A 16,068-nucleotide genomic window follows, 5' to 3' on the forward strand; every position below is an offset into this window, starting at 1 on the left:
ACAAAAGCAGGTGTCAAAACCTGGCCCAGATTGCCTGGGCCTGGAAGAGCTTCCCTAGAAGTGAACATTCCAGCCCTCCCCCACCCACCCAGGCCACACAACAGCCCAGTCATTGGGCCCCCTGGCTCCTTCCCACACCTCTCTCCACCACACCACCAAGATTGCTGAGTGTAAGAGGAAACGCCACCTCCCGCAGAAAACCTAAGGGACTTTTTTCCTCCCTTCAATAAACATTTGCTGAAATAACTTTTTTATTGGTGGTTGTTTTAAAACACGCAGCATAAAAAGAGTCCTGAGAATTAATCCCATCATAACTTTTGTTCGGCTCGATCTGTGTCATCAGTGTGGACTTCAATTTCCTCATCTATAAAATACGGCCCCTTCCTAACGTTAGTATTCTACCAGTGTGTGCTGCACAATGGGCGGCTGAGCACTGCCTTCTGCTCAGCATCTGTTCAACCAATATTCTTTAAGTGCCAAGAGCCCAGACTGTTTTTGACATTATTGGAGATTTAAAAAAAAAAAATTCCTGGCCCCTGACCATCGTTTATTTAAGTACCCAGTGAGTGCCAGTCATAAGCTCAGTACATGGTAGGTGCTATAGGAGTTTTAAAAATGTAAGACATTGTCCCTAATCTCTCAGGTAACTTCAAGCACAACAGAATGACATATATGAACAAACAGAACAGTTTAAAATAGCATACAATTCGTGTTAGGTGGGCAGGGAAGTGCTACTTAAGGTTAGAAGAGGGAGAAATCACTGAGGGTTTGATAGATCTAAGAAGGCCACGTAACAGTAGGGCTTGAGTTGGCTAAAATGTAATGTTGATGGTGATGATGAATACAGCCCAATTTATTGAACTCTTACCATGTGGTAGGTATTCATATGGTGCTTTATAAGTATCACATTTATTTATTTATAACTTTTTATTTATTGATTTGAGGGGGGGGGGAGTGAAAGAGAGAGAGAGAGAACATCGATTTGTTGCTCCACTTATTTATGCATTCATTGGTTGATTCTCGTGTATGCCCTGACTAGTGATTGAACCCACAACCTTGGCATATGGGGATGATGCTCTAACCAACTGAGTTACCTGGTTACCTGGCCAGGGCCTATAATATCAACTCTCTAATGTAGGCACTATTATTTATTTATTTATTTATTTTTAATATATATTTTATTGATTTTTTACAGAGAGGAAGAGAGAGGGATAGAGAGTTAGAAACATCGATGAGAGAGAAACATCGACCAGCTGCCTCCTGCACACCCCCTACCGGGGATGTGCCCGCAACCAAGGTACATGCCCTTGACCGGAATCGAACCTGGGACCCTTGAGTCCGCAGACCGACGCTCTATCCACTGAGCCAAACCGGTTTCGGCTAGGCACTATTATTATATTACCATTTAACAGATGAGGAAACTGAGGTCCGAATGTTTTATCTAAGAATCTGACCATTCCATCATAACACCTTCTGGGAGTGAAGGGACAGGGATTAAGAAGAAAGGAAAGAGTGCAGAAGGATCTTGAATCCCTCCAGAATCAACATTGTGGAGGTGCTAGATGGAACCATCTTTGTAGCACAATGTCTACATTTTCAGGTTAAATTCCCTCTTTTAATATATTCAGACCTCTTGCATATACGCCCCTAAGGTTACAATGTACCTTCCAGATTTGAATAAATAAACATCTTTGTAGCATAATGTCTACATTTTCAGATTAATTCCTTCTTCTTCTTCTTCTTCTTTTTTTATTTTGTTAATCCTCATCCAAGGATATTTTTCCACCGATTTTTAGAGAGAGTGGAAGGGAGAGGGAGAGACAGAGAGAAACATCGATGTACGAGAGACACATTGATTGGTTGCCTCCTGCACGCACCCCAACCAGGGCTGGGGAACCTGCAACCACGGTACCTGCCTTGATCGGAATTGAACCCGGGACCATTCACTCCATGGGCCAACGCTCTATCCACTGAGCCAACCCGGCTAGGGCTAAATTTCCTCTTTTAATAATAATCTCAAGCCTCTCGAATATACATCCCTAAAGTTACACTGTCCCTTCCAGATCTGAATAAATGCAATGGACTCATCTCAGATCTTAGTTCCCTGTTATATCTGACCATACTGACAACTTATTTTGGCTTCCATAGCAGTGGGCAAGCTCACTCCCTTGTTCAGAGCAAGGGGATTTGAAGAGCCTTGATGTCCTCCGAGTCCATGTCTGTGCCTACCTTTCTTCTATCTTCTGGGGCACCCTTTGTCTGCTATCTTCTTTGTCTTCTCTGATTTCTCCAGCTTATTCATTGTCAGCATCTCCTAAGACTGAGTCCTAGACCAGCTTCTGTTCACTCATTCGTTAACTCAAAATATATTTGTTAATTACGCGTTATTTGAAATTTAACATACCTAAGAATCATCTTTGATCTGAAGGAGTTTGGCGATTCTATCTGCACTCCTGGTGTCAGTTTCAGGGAGCACCCACGTGTGGATGGCTTACACAGTGATACCCCCAACATGGAGCTTTCATCTCCTCCCCAGGTGTTTTCAGGACTAATTTTGACACATAATATTCTGGAAGCAGAATGCATTAGGCTTTCCCTAGATCACTCAAGTCCTCCTTTTCCCATTTTTATGAATATCATCCGTCTTCCTGGGCCTCTTGTCTGTCACCCTTTATGGGCAGAGATAATAACTTTTTTGCTTTGCCTTCTCAAATAGGGGGGTGGGGTGGGCACATGGTACATGGCTCATAGAAAACATTTAAACAAGGCTGTCTGACTAAATTATTCAGACGACTAACTGAACCTTGAGCTTCGAGAAGGCAACTCAGTGCAGTCCTGTATTTAGTTTCAGATGGTTGAGTGGCATTTGATGGATGAGGCAAGAATAGCAAGCAGATAAAATTCCACGGTGTCAGTTCAGCAGTCCTGTACAAGATTGACTTCGGGCCATTTTATTCATGTGTTCTTCGGCCTTCTTTTGGTGGCAAGTGTCAGAAAACTTAACCCATCTTAGCTGAGAGAGAAAGGGGATGTATTGACTCCATCACTGTGAAGTCCAAAGACCAATTCAACATGTACATTAGGTTCAGAGACTCAGATGATTATCTCATGGCTGTTTCTCTCTTTACATGTCTTAGATCTCTATTCCTCTGTGTATTAGTTACGTTCTCAGTCAGATGACAAGAAAAATGGCGGTGGACAGACACAAACTACATTCTTGAACAGGCGTTTTAAAGGTAGGTTGCTACCCAGCCTGTGTGGCTCAGTGTTTGAGCGTAGACCAAGACGTCATGGTTCGATTACTGGTCAGGGCATATGCCCGGGTTGCAGGCTCGATCCCCAGTGTGGGGGGTGGAGGAGGCAGCCAATCAATGATACTCTCTCATCACTGATGTTTCTCTCTCTCTCTCTCCCTCTCTGAAATCAATAAAATTTTTTTTTTTTTTAAAAAGGAAGGTTGCTCCCCTCTTCCTTAATATTCACATATCAAATCTTAAGGAAGACTGTGATTGGCCCTGTTTGGGTCATGAGCCAATCCCTGAACCAATCACTGTAGCTTTGGAAATGGACTAACTACTCTAATTGGCCAGCTTAGGCCATACACCCACACTTGGTTGGGGATGATGGGACACCAGGATTGGCACTTCTCCAGAGCCACAGGGAGAGGGAGAGTAATGGTTCTCCAAAGAAAGGAATGCTAAAACAAAAACAAAAAACCACCAAAAACAAATAAAGAACAACAACAAAAAACCCAGAAAGAAATACTGAGGAGAACATACATCCACCACACTCCTCCTTTCCCTAACCCCACCAGGCCCAGCATTTTGACCAGAGAATTGACTATCTCTTCACCTTCCAAAGACTTATTGTGTTAGGAGATTAAAGATACTGGGCTTTCCTCAGCGACGGCTGCATTTCTATGGGTGCTGATTTACTACTAAACCTTTAGACATGTTGCCTGTTGTTTAATAAAATTCTTGAAAGAGAAGTCCTCTTATTCCCAACTTACATATTTTCTTCTCAAATATTTCAGCCATATACATGTTAAACTTTAAACTAGACGCTTCCCCCCACACACCCCAAATCACTACATGCCACTTCTCTTCTCATGTTGCCTGACTTTGATTTTTTTTCAAGAGGCTCATTTATCCTGGTCTCTCCTTGTAGGTGTTTGATTGAGCAAGGGAAGAGCAGGAGGAAAAAAACCATTGTAAACAGGTCTGTGCCATTTGCAGAAAATATAACAGCTAGCCTCAACTTTTTGTTGGCTCTTATGATACCATCTGCCCTTCACCTATGAATTCTCTATAGTATTATTTTTAAATTAGCAAATCAAAGCAAATGTTTTAACTCCATGGAACACCAGGGACACCTGGAAGACTGATAACGACATTGGCTTTACCTGTATCAGAAGCTGTAAAATCAAATGCCCCTAGAGGCTAGGCAGGCCATGGAAATGACCTGGCAGGCCGGGTGGAGACTGTGTCAAACTGGGGGTCAATTTCCATCTCAAGAGAGCAGCTTCCAGAGGGCTGTAGCCCATTGTTGCCGTCAGGTAGTGTGTGCTGTGTCAGATAGTAATTGTTCACTAACACATGGTTTCCTTCTCCTCCACGGAACACCACAGGACTGAGTGTCTTTGCCTCTTTGAAATTAAGAATAGCCATGTGACTTGCTTTGGCCAATGAAATGTAAGCTAAAGTGACATATATCACTCCTGGAGGCAACATTTAACTGCTGGTGCCTGGCCCTCTGTACTTCTCCCCGTTTCCCCTCCATTGTGACCATGGCTACATATGTTGATTTGGAGGTGCAACTGAGCCATCACCTGTAGGGCAGCCATCCTGGGCAATCTATCACCTTGATCCAAGGTTGTCTCATGTTAAGCCACTGAGTTTTGAGGATACTTGCAACTTCAGCATAACCTTTCCTAACTTGACTATGGCACGTTGCCTGACTGATTGTTTTCAAGAGAAATTAAAAATTTAGATTTTTTGTGAGAAATCATATATATATATATATATATATATATATATATATATATATATATATATATTAGAGGCCCAGTGCATGATTTAATCATGCACCAGGCCTTCCGAAAGCCTCCGGCGCAGCGGAGGCTTTCTAAAGGCCTTGTGCCGGAGCAGACAGCCGGCCAGCTCCCCCGCTTTGGCTTTTGATCGCGGGGGAGCTGGCCAGCTGTCCGCCGGTGCACCAGGCCTTCCGAAAGCCTCCGGCGCAGCCATGACACAGACGCTGAGCTCGCGGCGCGCAAGCTCAGCGTCCTGCTGGCCTAATCAGCTACCCCGGCCACCCTGAGTCCCACCCCCTGCGCCTCCTGCTGGCCCAATCGTGGGCGTAGCGGAGTGATGGTAATTTACATATTACCATTTTATTATGTAGGATATATAAAGAATTTAAGGTTGAACAAACAACGCCAAATTCAGCCTGCCAACTACTAGTCTGCAGTTTTGGGTCTGCCCAGTTTGCGTAGAGAATGGTTCAATTAATGAATGATTTTTCTCTGTGCAACAATCCTACCTAAACTACTACAGTCTTTATAGTCAATGCCACATACTAGCTCTTAGTTACTCCTTGTCTTGCTCGTCATTAGTGTTCAGGCCATTCTTTCTAACTAGGCAGGAGGTGGGGACTGGTGAGGGATCATGTCTTAAACTTTATGTACCTCACAGGCACATAATAGAGCTCTAAAAAAATTGGTATAAAGACTGGTTAATTACTCAGAACTATCATTTCCTCCTTTGATAATGGAGGAACACCTCTAGGGAATTAATTATTTTATCTTGCCGGTGCATATTTTCCTGTTTGCAAAGAGCTTGGGATTCATCAATGTCTATTAAGCTTCAAAATGTAATTGTTGCTGTATCTGGTTTGGCTCAGTAGGTAGAATGTTGGCCTTCAGACTGAAGGGTCCCGGTTTTGATTCTGGTCAAGGGCATGTACCTGGGTTGCAGGCTCCTCCCCGGCCCAGGCCCTGGTCCCTGGGTGCGTGCAGGAGGCAACCAATCGATGTGTTTCTCTCACATCAATGTTTCTGTCTTTCCCTCTCTCTTCTACTCTCCCTAAATATCAATGGAAAAATATCTTTGGGTGAGGATTAAAAAAATAATAAAAAAATAATAAAGTTTCAACTTTAAAAAAAATGTAATTGTCTAAATAAGTCAGAAATGCAAAATCCAATGTCTTAACCAGGTCTTCTCTAGTTGCAAGTAATAGGAAACCTAAATTCAAATTGCCTTAGGTAAGATCTAGTTTACTGATTCCTAGACTAAAACCTCCAGAGGTGGGGAGAGTGCCAGGCATGGCAGGTTCAGGAGCTCAGACAACGCTATCTGAACTGGAGCTCTCTTTCCTTCCATTGCTTGGCTCTCCTCTTCTTTGCATTAGCGTCAGCCTCAGTGGACTCCCTCCATGTGGTAGCTTCTGGCAATTTCAGGTCTAGTTTCTGGCTGCTTCTCTTCCTGGCAGATCCACAAAATTTCTAGTCTCACTGGACTAATTTGGGATACTTGGCAATCTCTGACCAGACCACTGGCCAGGGCTGGGTGTATTAATCAGGGCTTTTCTAGTTGCAAGTGATAGGAAACCCAAGTTCAAACAGCCTTAGGCTGGGTCACTTGTCCATCCCTAAGAGCCAGTGGTAGAGGAGCTCCATCCAAGCAAAGCAGGGAGAAGCAGGCCAATGTCTACATAAATGGGCCCACGTATGGCCTCGCCCTCCAGCCACGTCCAGGGGCAATGACCATGGAGAGGGGCCGAGTGGGGGCTATGTGGTAGAAGGGAGGTTCTGAAGCTATGTTTATATAGCGTGCTATATAAAATTGAAAACCATCCTCATCAAATAATGGAGGAGACTGGATGGATAAAACAGGGAAATGGAGGGGGCTAGTGACCCCCAAGTCATCCCTTGGTGCCATCCCTGTAGCATATTTAATTGGTGGGGGAAGCAAAGGCCTAGGTGGACTACCAGTGGCCCAGCTACATGCAAAAACAATCCCTGGAAAGGACGTGCTCTAACCACATATACTAATTATTAGTCCCCACACATAGATCAGGTTAGTGTTTCCAAAGTCCTAGACAAAGATGTATGCTGTCCCTATTCAGTGTTTTCTTCCATATAAATGTCCAGACCTCCGTCTCATGGGGGAAACATCATAAGGCAGTTTCATAGGACCCAGCTTCGATCTTCATGCTGCAGGAGAGGTGTAGTTGGCCTTTCGGATGCTGAGAGCCATGTTCGTCCACGAACCTATCAAATTACCACTCATTTTGCATGGTAGATTCTATCAGGGCCTCACTTTCTTTTTACTTACTAACTTCAATGCGTTGAGTGAAGGTGACAACGGCCAGGCAATGTCATCAGGATGTGATCTGCCTTCCCAGTCCTCTTCCCCGAAAGGATTTCACTGCACGGGGGAGAGAAGGAACAGAACACCTCACTATACTTGCATTGCAGAGGCATGCTCACTTGGTTTTGCTTACTGCTCCCATCTGTCTCAAGTACTGTTGTTTCTTTCACTCTGAACATCTGCGCTCCAAGAAGGCATGAACTTTTTCTTTCACTTCCTTTCTTCTTCGGGTGATGACCTGACCTCACTCTTGAGAAGGAGGCCGGCAGTCACTGCGTATAAACAGTCACCCCTATCTGGCTCCCACAGAAAGGTCGGGGGGGGGGGGTTGGCGGAGCCCCCAGGGCGTCTGGAGGTAGGAGATGCCAACCACGGTGCCAAGGTCTCAGGTGCCACACGTGTGCTTGAGGTCTCCGGGCTGTATATGCTGGAGGGCATCATGGAGCACACATGTCCTCTGGAGTCTGCCTGAACCGTCCACCACTCTGGGAAGATGCAAGGTGGGAGTCGAGTGGGCCATGGAAGCTGTAATGGGGAAGAAGGCCGTTTGCCGCGGGAGGAGGCCTGGGTGTGCTCTGTCCAGGCGAGGAAAGGAGAAGCTGATGGAGCGGGACAAACGGCCCAGGTCAAACAGTGCTGGCCTCCCCGAAAGAGAAAGCAGCGGAGGGCAGGCCTCCTGCAGCAAACTACCGCGGGCTGAAGGCACGTACGGCGGCCAGGTGGGCTAGTGGGTGGGGTAGAGGCACCCACATGCCTTAATCTCCTGCTCATCCTTCTCCCTGGGAAAACAAAGCCGGCTTGCGAGATCACTTCCTCACTGGCTCCGTCGTGAAGTGTCCAAGGATGAAAATGTGCTGAAATGCTCTCTCTCGGTCTGGCAAAGAGCGCTAAGGATCAAGGAAGATGGTTCGCCCAGACTGCGTCTGCTTCCCGGGGCTTTCGGCTGGTCCTGCTGCCGCCTTCTCATTTCTCTGTCTTCGGTCTCGGGTGGCCACCGGCGCTGTGCGCGCGGGGTGGGTGGGGGGGATGCTCTTACATAACCGCTCGCCGCGTCCTGCTTTCTCGCGCGCTCCTGGGAGAGCCCGGGCCGGCGATGGAGCCCCAGCGGGTGCCGCGGGGCCGAAGCCGCCCCTGCGGGGAGAGCGGTGCGAGCAGCCGCGGGAGGAGGGCGCGAAAGGCGGCGGGGGAGGTGAAGGTCAGTGGGTGTGAAGCGCCGGATCCACACCCCCTCCTCCCCTGTCCCCTCCTTCCCTTCCTCTCCGTCCCCCTCTGACGTCTGGAGCTGGCAGCTCGGCGGGTTCCGCATTCCCGACCCCTCCCCGCCGCCCAGGGGCCGCTATATAGCCGGGGCTGATGCAACCCGTCCCGCCGCCCGCCACAGCCTGCGGGAGGGACGCTCGGCGGCCGCGACGGGAGGCGCTGGCGGCGGCGGACGCTGCAGCGGCGGCGGGGCTGGCGCCGCGGCGGCTCCCGGGCCGGGACGGGCCTGGGCACCGGGCGGAGCTCAGCGGCCGGGCGGCAGCGGCGCTGAGCGGGCACGGCGCCTGCAGCCGGGCCCCGGCCCCGGGGACGCCGCCTCCGCCCGCGGCTTCTGCACGGTGGGTGCACGCGCGCGCGAGCGCGTGGGGGGCGCCCGGGCCGGGCGGGGTGGGGCGCGCCGGCAGCGGGCACCTGGGACGCCCGCCCCCGCGCGGGCGGAGCGCGCCGAGCTCCGGAACCCGCCGCCCCGCGGGGAGGCTCCCGCAGCCCCGGCGTAGGTCGCTGCAGCCCGGGCCATTCCCGAGAAGCGCCTGGAAGCCGGTGGCGTCCCTTTGGTTCCCGCCCTGGGACGGGAGGTTCAGTCTGCTCCCAGGCAGCCGGGGCTCTCTCTCCGCCTCCCTCCGGCGCTCTTCTCCCCCGTGCGTTTGCCGAGAGGCGCTCGCCTCGGGCGGCGGGGAAGGCGGGTGAGTGGGGAGAACACTGCCTGGGGGAGACGGGCCTGGGGGTGCAGATGGGAGGGTGAAAGGCCAGGGACTTGCAGGGTTCTTGGGGGGCGGGGGGGGGGGGGGAGAATGACAGTGACCGGCTGGCAAGTGTGCCGCCCCCACCCCCTGGAAGGGAGGAAGCGTGCCTCCCTGAGGACTGGAGAAGGCCCGGGCCTCTCTCCATCCAATGAAGAGTGCTTCTCTGGGGGCATTGCTCCCGGGTTCTGGGATGGGAGGAGGCCTAGGGGGTGGCCCGGGTCCCCTTTGCGTTCCCTGGGAGGGCTCCTAAGCCAGGTTACATAAGGAGGCAAGCCGGCTCCTCTAGGTAACCAGCCCCTTCTCTCCTGACCATCCCAGTTTAGAAGGCTCTCTTATGCCCCTCCCCTCAAAAGGAGGCTGAGGGGTTGGGTCCTAAGGCCAGGACCCCAGACCCTGGGAGGCCCGGAAGATGGGGAGGCCTTGGTTCTTCTGCTGGGATGGATGGGCCATGCATGCGGCTGGAAATGAAGAGGCTGGTGGAAGGAAATTAACTCACCCTTTTGGTCAGCTCCACTTGCAAGGTTGCCTGGTCCTGGCCCGGTGTGCAGCCCTCCCTACTGGCATCGAGGGCATCAGGCTGCGTCCTGACCACATGTGCTTAACGCAGATGAGCCCCAGGCCTGTCACTCAAAAAAGGGCGTGCAGACTGAGGGTGCATGCAGCCAAGTTGGTGGGCTCTCCTCAGGTTTGGGGAGCATCAGAAATAGAAGCTTTGAGCCACGATTGGTGCCTGCTTTGCCCTGTAAGGCCTTGCTATGAATTGTGTTCACATATCATCTCCCCAACCTCCCTTTCCTGAAGGTTTTTAAAAACACCTCCCATTGCTTTCATCTTTCCAGCAAATCTGGCTGCAGCTTGGATGGCTGCCTGATCTTCCTTTGCAGGTTTCTAGGGGAGAGTTTAGCCCGGTATCAGGTGTGAGCATGGCTCTGATTAACCTGAGGACCTGGGAAGAGAAGCGAGGTCTATTCTCGTGCCTCTGGCTGGCTAAGGTTTTGCCTTGTTTAAAACAGGGAGGACGGATTTCTCAAAGACTCTTCTGTTCCCCTTCTACTTTGGCTTTGGTTCAGAGCTGCAGGCAGCTCCAGAATCTTCCTGAAGAGCTAGCTGGGTGCCGTGAGATTTGAAAGGCTGCTGGAAGGCATGGGTGTGGAGGCCTCTGACTTTTCTCCTGCGTTGTTTGCAGCCACGTCTAAGGAGCCGTGTTGATAAGTGGTAATGGTGTCCCCTAGGGAAGGATTTGGACCAGGATCTCCTCACTCACTCACTGCCTAGATTTTTGCAGCCACCAGCGTCTGTCTCCCCCACCTGTTTGCAAGCTGTGTGGGCATCTTTTCCAACCTGCAGAACCCTTGGCAGGAGGAGAAGGGCCAGGCTCTCCAGGCCTTGTTTGTCGTGGGTCGGCCGGTGTTGCAATGGGCTCTCTCTCTCCAGTGTTTCTCTTTCCAGCTCTGCTCTGGAAGAGAGGGGTCAGTGCAGACTCAGGTTGGCCTGCTCTGTATTCATTCAGCCCCAGCTCAACTTGAGCAATCAGAGCCAGGGCTGAGGGCAAGCAACATTCTTTTCTGCTTTTCTGCTGCAGGATGCAGTTTGCTTTTTTCCATGCGAATGAATTATGTTTGAAACTGAAATGGGAGGAAGAGAAAAATAGAGTGAGTGTGTATGAATATGTGTGTGTGTGTGTGTGTGTGTGTGTGTGTGCATACCTATATAGGCAGGGGGAGAGCAGCAGACACATTATTTTTCCATTTTCCTTTAATTAAGGCTCTGTGGAGGTGTGTTTGAAAACAGAGGGTCTCCTATGCCTTTGAGGAGGGTGAGAACACTGTTTTGGCTGCGTCCCGGGCCATATGCAGCGTATGGTGGCCAATGAAACTGGGCCTGGCTCTTTCTGTTGCTTGTCTTGGCAGTCGGTTCCGTGGCTTGTGTTACCAGCTCTGGAACTTACGGGCTGCCAAGCTCCGTGTGCCTGTGTGTGTATGTGTGTGTGCACTCTTGTGCGTGTGTGTGGTTTGGCCTCTCGGAGCTCAGCGGAGACAAATGCCGTAGCGACCCAGGTTGGAATTTCAGCCCGTGTTTCTTTACACTCTTTGCTGGCTGTGGGAGGCCCGGTCAGAGCCCACCGTCCTGGGGCTTTTTTAAGTCTGTTTTCTTAAAAAAGACTTGGGATTCCAGTCGAGGAGCTTCGTCTTCAAAGCTTCAGCAGGACCAGTGGCATTTTTTAAAAAGGGCCAACGGATTTATCACACACTCTGCGTGTATGACTGTGCAGTGTATCATGCTGTGAGCTCCTGCAGCCAAGGAGCCGAGATGGGGTGAAGAGGGAAGAGAGGATAGAGGCTTGTCGGGTGGCAGTACTTTCCCAGCTTCATCTTGCAGCTCGGGATAAGGATTCCTGGCGGAAGTAACTTCCTGTGTATTGGTTGAACACCTACACCAGGCAGGGGAGATAGTGCTTACCGACAGGGCCTTGTGGAAAGCATTTCTCTGGTCTCCTGGGAAGAACCTTTCCTGGGGGAGAGGTTCCAGTTTCTTCCACAGCTGGGATGCCTACGCAGGGGTCGTGCATGCCCGTGTGCCCATGCCTGGCAGCGGCTTCTGACCGCTATCACCCCTCTTTTTCTTCTTAGGCAGATCTGAGGAGCGACCCCCCTCTAAGCAGTACAAGGATAGAGTAGGCAGAAGGACACAGAAGATGCTAGCCCTCTGCTCCTGGAGGCGGGGGTGGAGACCCAGCCAGCTGGTGGTGCCAGCCATCTATGCAGCTGTGTTCTGGAATGGAGGATGGAGGAGACCTTGGAGAAACTGGGGCAAAGGTCAAGTGCTGGGCCTGGTTTCCTCACCTTTGTACACAGCCCTGACCTGCCCCTTTGTTTCTACTCTGCAGTAACCGACTGGATACAGGATGGTCCTGGTCCCTTGGGGTTTAGAGCTGGAAAGTGGGAGAGCAGAGCATCCTCTGGGGGAGTCCTCTTCATGGCTGTAGGGAAAGGAGACCAGCGTTAGGTGGGAACCCTGCAGAAGTGACCTTGCGGGGTCGTCCAGCGCTTGTGCCCTTCAGGAAGGAAGGCTCTGTGGCTACACTGACTTCATACTCACTGGGGCAGGCACTGTTCCAGGTACTTTCCAAGTTTTCACCACTTTAATCCTTACAGGGCACATAACACTATTATTCCCACTCTACAGCTGAGGAAAGTGAGGCCCAGAGAGGTTAGGGAACTTGCCCAAGTCACACAGCGAGTAAGGGGCAGAGCTAGTTTGCACATGAAGCTGACCTGGCTCCAAAGCTCCTCCCCCATAACCCGTCTCACTCTCCTGCCTGTAGAGCTGGGACAGCCATCTGGAGAGGGCCTTTTCCAGCTTGTCCTTGTTCTCAGGGGGCTTTCGGGCTTTCTCCACCCATTTGCTCCTTGCCTTCTGGATCTCCAGGCGAGAGATCATCTCAGATCATTCCTTATCTCCAAGAACAAGTTTACTGTTTAATTCTCCAAGATTCATGATAGTTATTACTTTGTTCTGTGATCACTGGCCTGGCACCTCCCCCCTACTCCCCCCCCACACACACATACACAGTGTCCTCCTGGGAATCTTCCCAGGCTCGGCTCCTAAGACTGCCCACCTGCTATTGGTGATTCCCAGGTACTGGCTATTGGCTCTTTTTTTTTTTTCTTTTAAATATATATATACTAGAGGTCCGGTGCACGAAATTTGTGCACTGGGGCGGGGGGGGGGGGGGCAGGGAGGAGGGGAGTCCCTCAGCCCGGCCTGCACCCTCTCGCAGTCCAGGAGCCCTCAGGGGATGTTCAACTGGCTGCTTGGGCCTGCTCCCCATTAGTCGGACATCCTTAGTGCTGCCGAGGAGGTGGGAGAGGCTCCCGCCACTGCTGCTGCACTCTCCAGCCATGAGCCTGGCTTCTGGCTGAGCGGAACTCCCCCTGTGGGAGTGCACTAACCACCGGAGGGCAGCTCCTGCATTGAATGTCTACCCCCTGGTGGTCAGTGCACATCACAGCAACCGGTCGTTCTGCCATTCGGTCGATTTGCAAATTAGCCTTTTATTATATAGGAGTTTTTATTTTTTTTTTTAGAGGGAGAGAGATAGAAACATTGATGAGAAACATCATCGACATTGATGAGAAACATCATTGCCTCCTGCACACCCCCTACTGGGGATCGAGCCCACTACTGGGGCATGTGCCCTGACCTGGAATCAAATCGGTGACCTCCTGGTTCATAGGTTGATGCTCAAATCATTTAGTCACACCAGCCAGGCTGGCTACCTGCTCTTCCAACTCCACTAGTGCTCCTAGGGCCTGATCCTGTGAAATAACTCCCTTGCTCCTTACCTGTCCTCACTCACCTCCACTATTTCGAACCTTGCACTCGCACACATTCCTGGCTCCTTATGCCAGCCTAGCTAGCTGTTTGCCTGGAGGGGAGCTGACCTTCTCAAAGAGGCCCAGGGATTTGAAACCTCCCTTAAACTTTTGTTTCTATGGACAGATCCTAACTTTCATGATGCAGATCCTAACTTTCTCTTAACCTATCTTTTTTTTTTTTTAACCCATCTTTGCCATTCTAGATGGAGATGCCAATTATTGGCACTTTCTAATAAAAATTCATCCATCAAAGCAAGACTGTTATTTGTAGATACTCCCATTAAAAATATATACTTTATAGATTTACATACAGTGAAACAAGAGAAGAAAAGAGGGGAAAAACTCAAATTACATGTATCTTTTTTTTTTCCTGTCAGCTAAAAAATGATGTTTCATGTTAATATCTCCCAATAGGGTCCATTTTCTGGACTTGAAATGTTTCCTGGCTTTTCTGCTTACCCAAGGCAGCACCCCTGACTGTGTGCCTGCCATCCCTGAGGAAGTCAGAATGGAGAGATACCAATACCAGGTCTTCAGGTTCTTTCCCCATGGACCCACTCAGACCCTGGTTCTCCGAAGCTGGCTTTTAGGGACCTGCATCAGATCACTCATGTTCTTGGGCTCAGCAGCAGCGTTCGCTGTGACCTCCTGCACGCTTTCTGTCCTCTTCATGCCTTGCTTGTCAGTCCCATCTTGATCTGTCCATTACCCAGTTTTTCTTCCTTGGCTAGTTTCCAAGTTGTTCCTGGTCAGTGTCCCAAATTGCCAAAGTCTTTTTGGATTCTAAGCCTGTCTTTTGAGGCAAAAGCTTCATTTGCCAATGTTGGTCTTCTGCCAATGTATAGCACTTGCTCTTTATGCATCCCAGTTACTAATGGAAACACGGAGGGTGTTTATCTGCCTTTTGGACCTCCTGGGCCCTCAAGGGGGGAAAAAACTCCGGGTTCTTCCCCTAAAGCTTTTAGTGCCTAGTTCCCCTTTTCCTACTAAATTGTTTCCGTATGGAACAACCAGTTGGGAGATGATTTCACCTCTTGTCATCTTTCCTATGTCTTCCTTGAAGTGGGTAAATTCCTCCTGGCTGTTATTGGTTCCCTGCCTCTGTCTCTGTCTCTGTCTCTGTCTCTGTCTCTGTCTCTCTCTCTCTCTCTCTCTCTCTCCCCCTCTCCCTCCCCCTTCCCCTCCCCCTCCCCCCTTATAGATCTCTAAATCACATCAAATTGTTTTATTTTTCATATCACCAAAGTTGCCTTGCAGCCTTGGATCATCAGCCAGCTCTTCCCAGTTAATGAGGATCCAATTATGAGAGGCAGCCGCTCCACCTCCTCCATCTTCTGCCATTAGGATGACTTCTCACTGGTGAATGTCAGCTGTTGTGGTTGTCTCCTAGGAATGGCATGTGTTAAGGACTTTGTGGTTTGTATCTGAGCAGTGAGGGGCGCCCTTCGGGGCGGGGGAGGGAAAGAGAGGGGCATTTTTATTTTTATTTTTTTTTTGCTTCTGCAAAGGAAAGCCTGGAGCCTGATCCCCTGAGTGAGGCTTGTCATTGGGCTGGGTTCACAGGGAAGCAGGAATGGCAAGAATTTATGAGGCTGCTGCTCCCAGAGAGCGGTTACCCCTCTCGGAGGGGGGATTTCACAGTAGCAGATATTTTGGGCTCATTTGTTAGTGTCTCATTTATACCATCTGTATGAAAATAAACAGAAGCTGCAGGCAGAGCCTATCATTCCCGGAACAGTGGGGCCTGGCTTCCATCTCTCAGAGATGGCTTAGGCAGGGAAACACACAGGAGCCTCTGGGCTGTTTTTCTCGGGGCCTACTGTGGGAACGAACAATCTGGAGGTTGGTGACGAGCATGCAGACTTCCAGAGGTAGATCCCGACCTCACTCACTGAACTTTGTTCCACCGTGAGTTTATCATTTGTTCCTTCCTTCATTCACGTATTTACAATTCAATAAGTAGTTGTGGGTTACTCTTTTTGTGCCAGAAATGATGCTACACGCCGGGGTCATGTGGGTCAACCAGCCATGACTGCTGCTTTCCCCCTGAAATCACCCCTCCATTCGCTCAGTGGCCACGTGGCACGTTTTGCCATGCAGGAGTGGGTCCTTCCCGTTCAGGGAGGTTTGGGGGCTCCTGGCCAAGGAGGGGATTTTGCTCTGCATTATTGCTGGCGTGTGGCACCCCCGGCCCCTCTTAGGGGTTTGTATTCAACTGAAGCACCAGGCACAGAGCATATTCCAGCTTCACATCTCCTGTCTGTTTAGCTCAATTAAGCATCTTTTTGGGGGTCATTGACTCCTTGGGGCATCTGT

General features: G+C 50.1%; 1 protein-coding gene across 2 annotated transcripts in view; it reads left to right on the plus strand.

Annotated features, from left to right (window-relative positions):
- Positions 1-8,754: 8,754 nt before the first annotated feature.
- The window catches only part of JDP2 (Jun dimerization protein 2), a 40,877-nt gene continuing 33,563 nt past the window's right edge, over positions 8,755-16,068 (plus strand). The window contains exon 1 of one of the 2 annotated variants that reach the window (XM_079769945.1): positions 8,755-8,968. The gene's annotated coding sequence lies outside the window, so the exon portion shown is untranslated. Of the gene's footprint in view, positions 8,969-9,184; positions 9,314-16,068 lie in introns of those variants that run through there. The other variant, XM_079769946.1, reaches the window with a different exon arrangement.

Source organism: Cnephaeus nilssonii (genome assembly GCF_951640355.1).
Source record: "Cnephaeus nilssonii genome assembly, chromosome: 4".
Classification (NCBI taxonomy): domain Eukaryota; kingdom Metazoa; phylum Chordata; class Mammalia; order Chiroptera; family Vespertilionidae; genus Cnephaeus; species Cnephaeus nilssonii.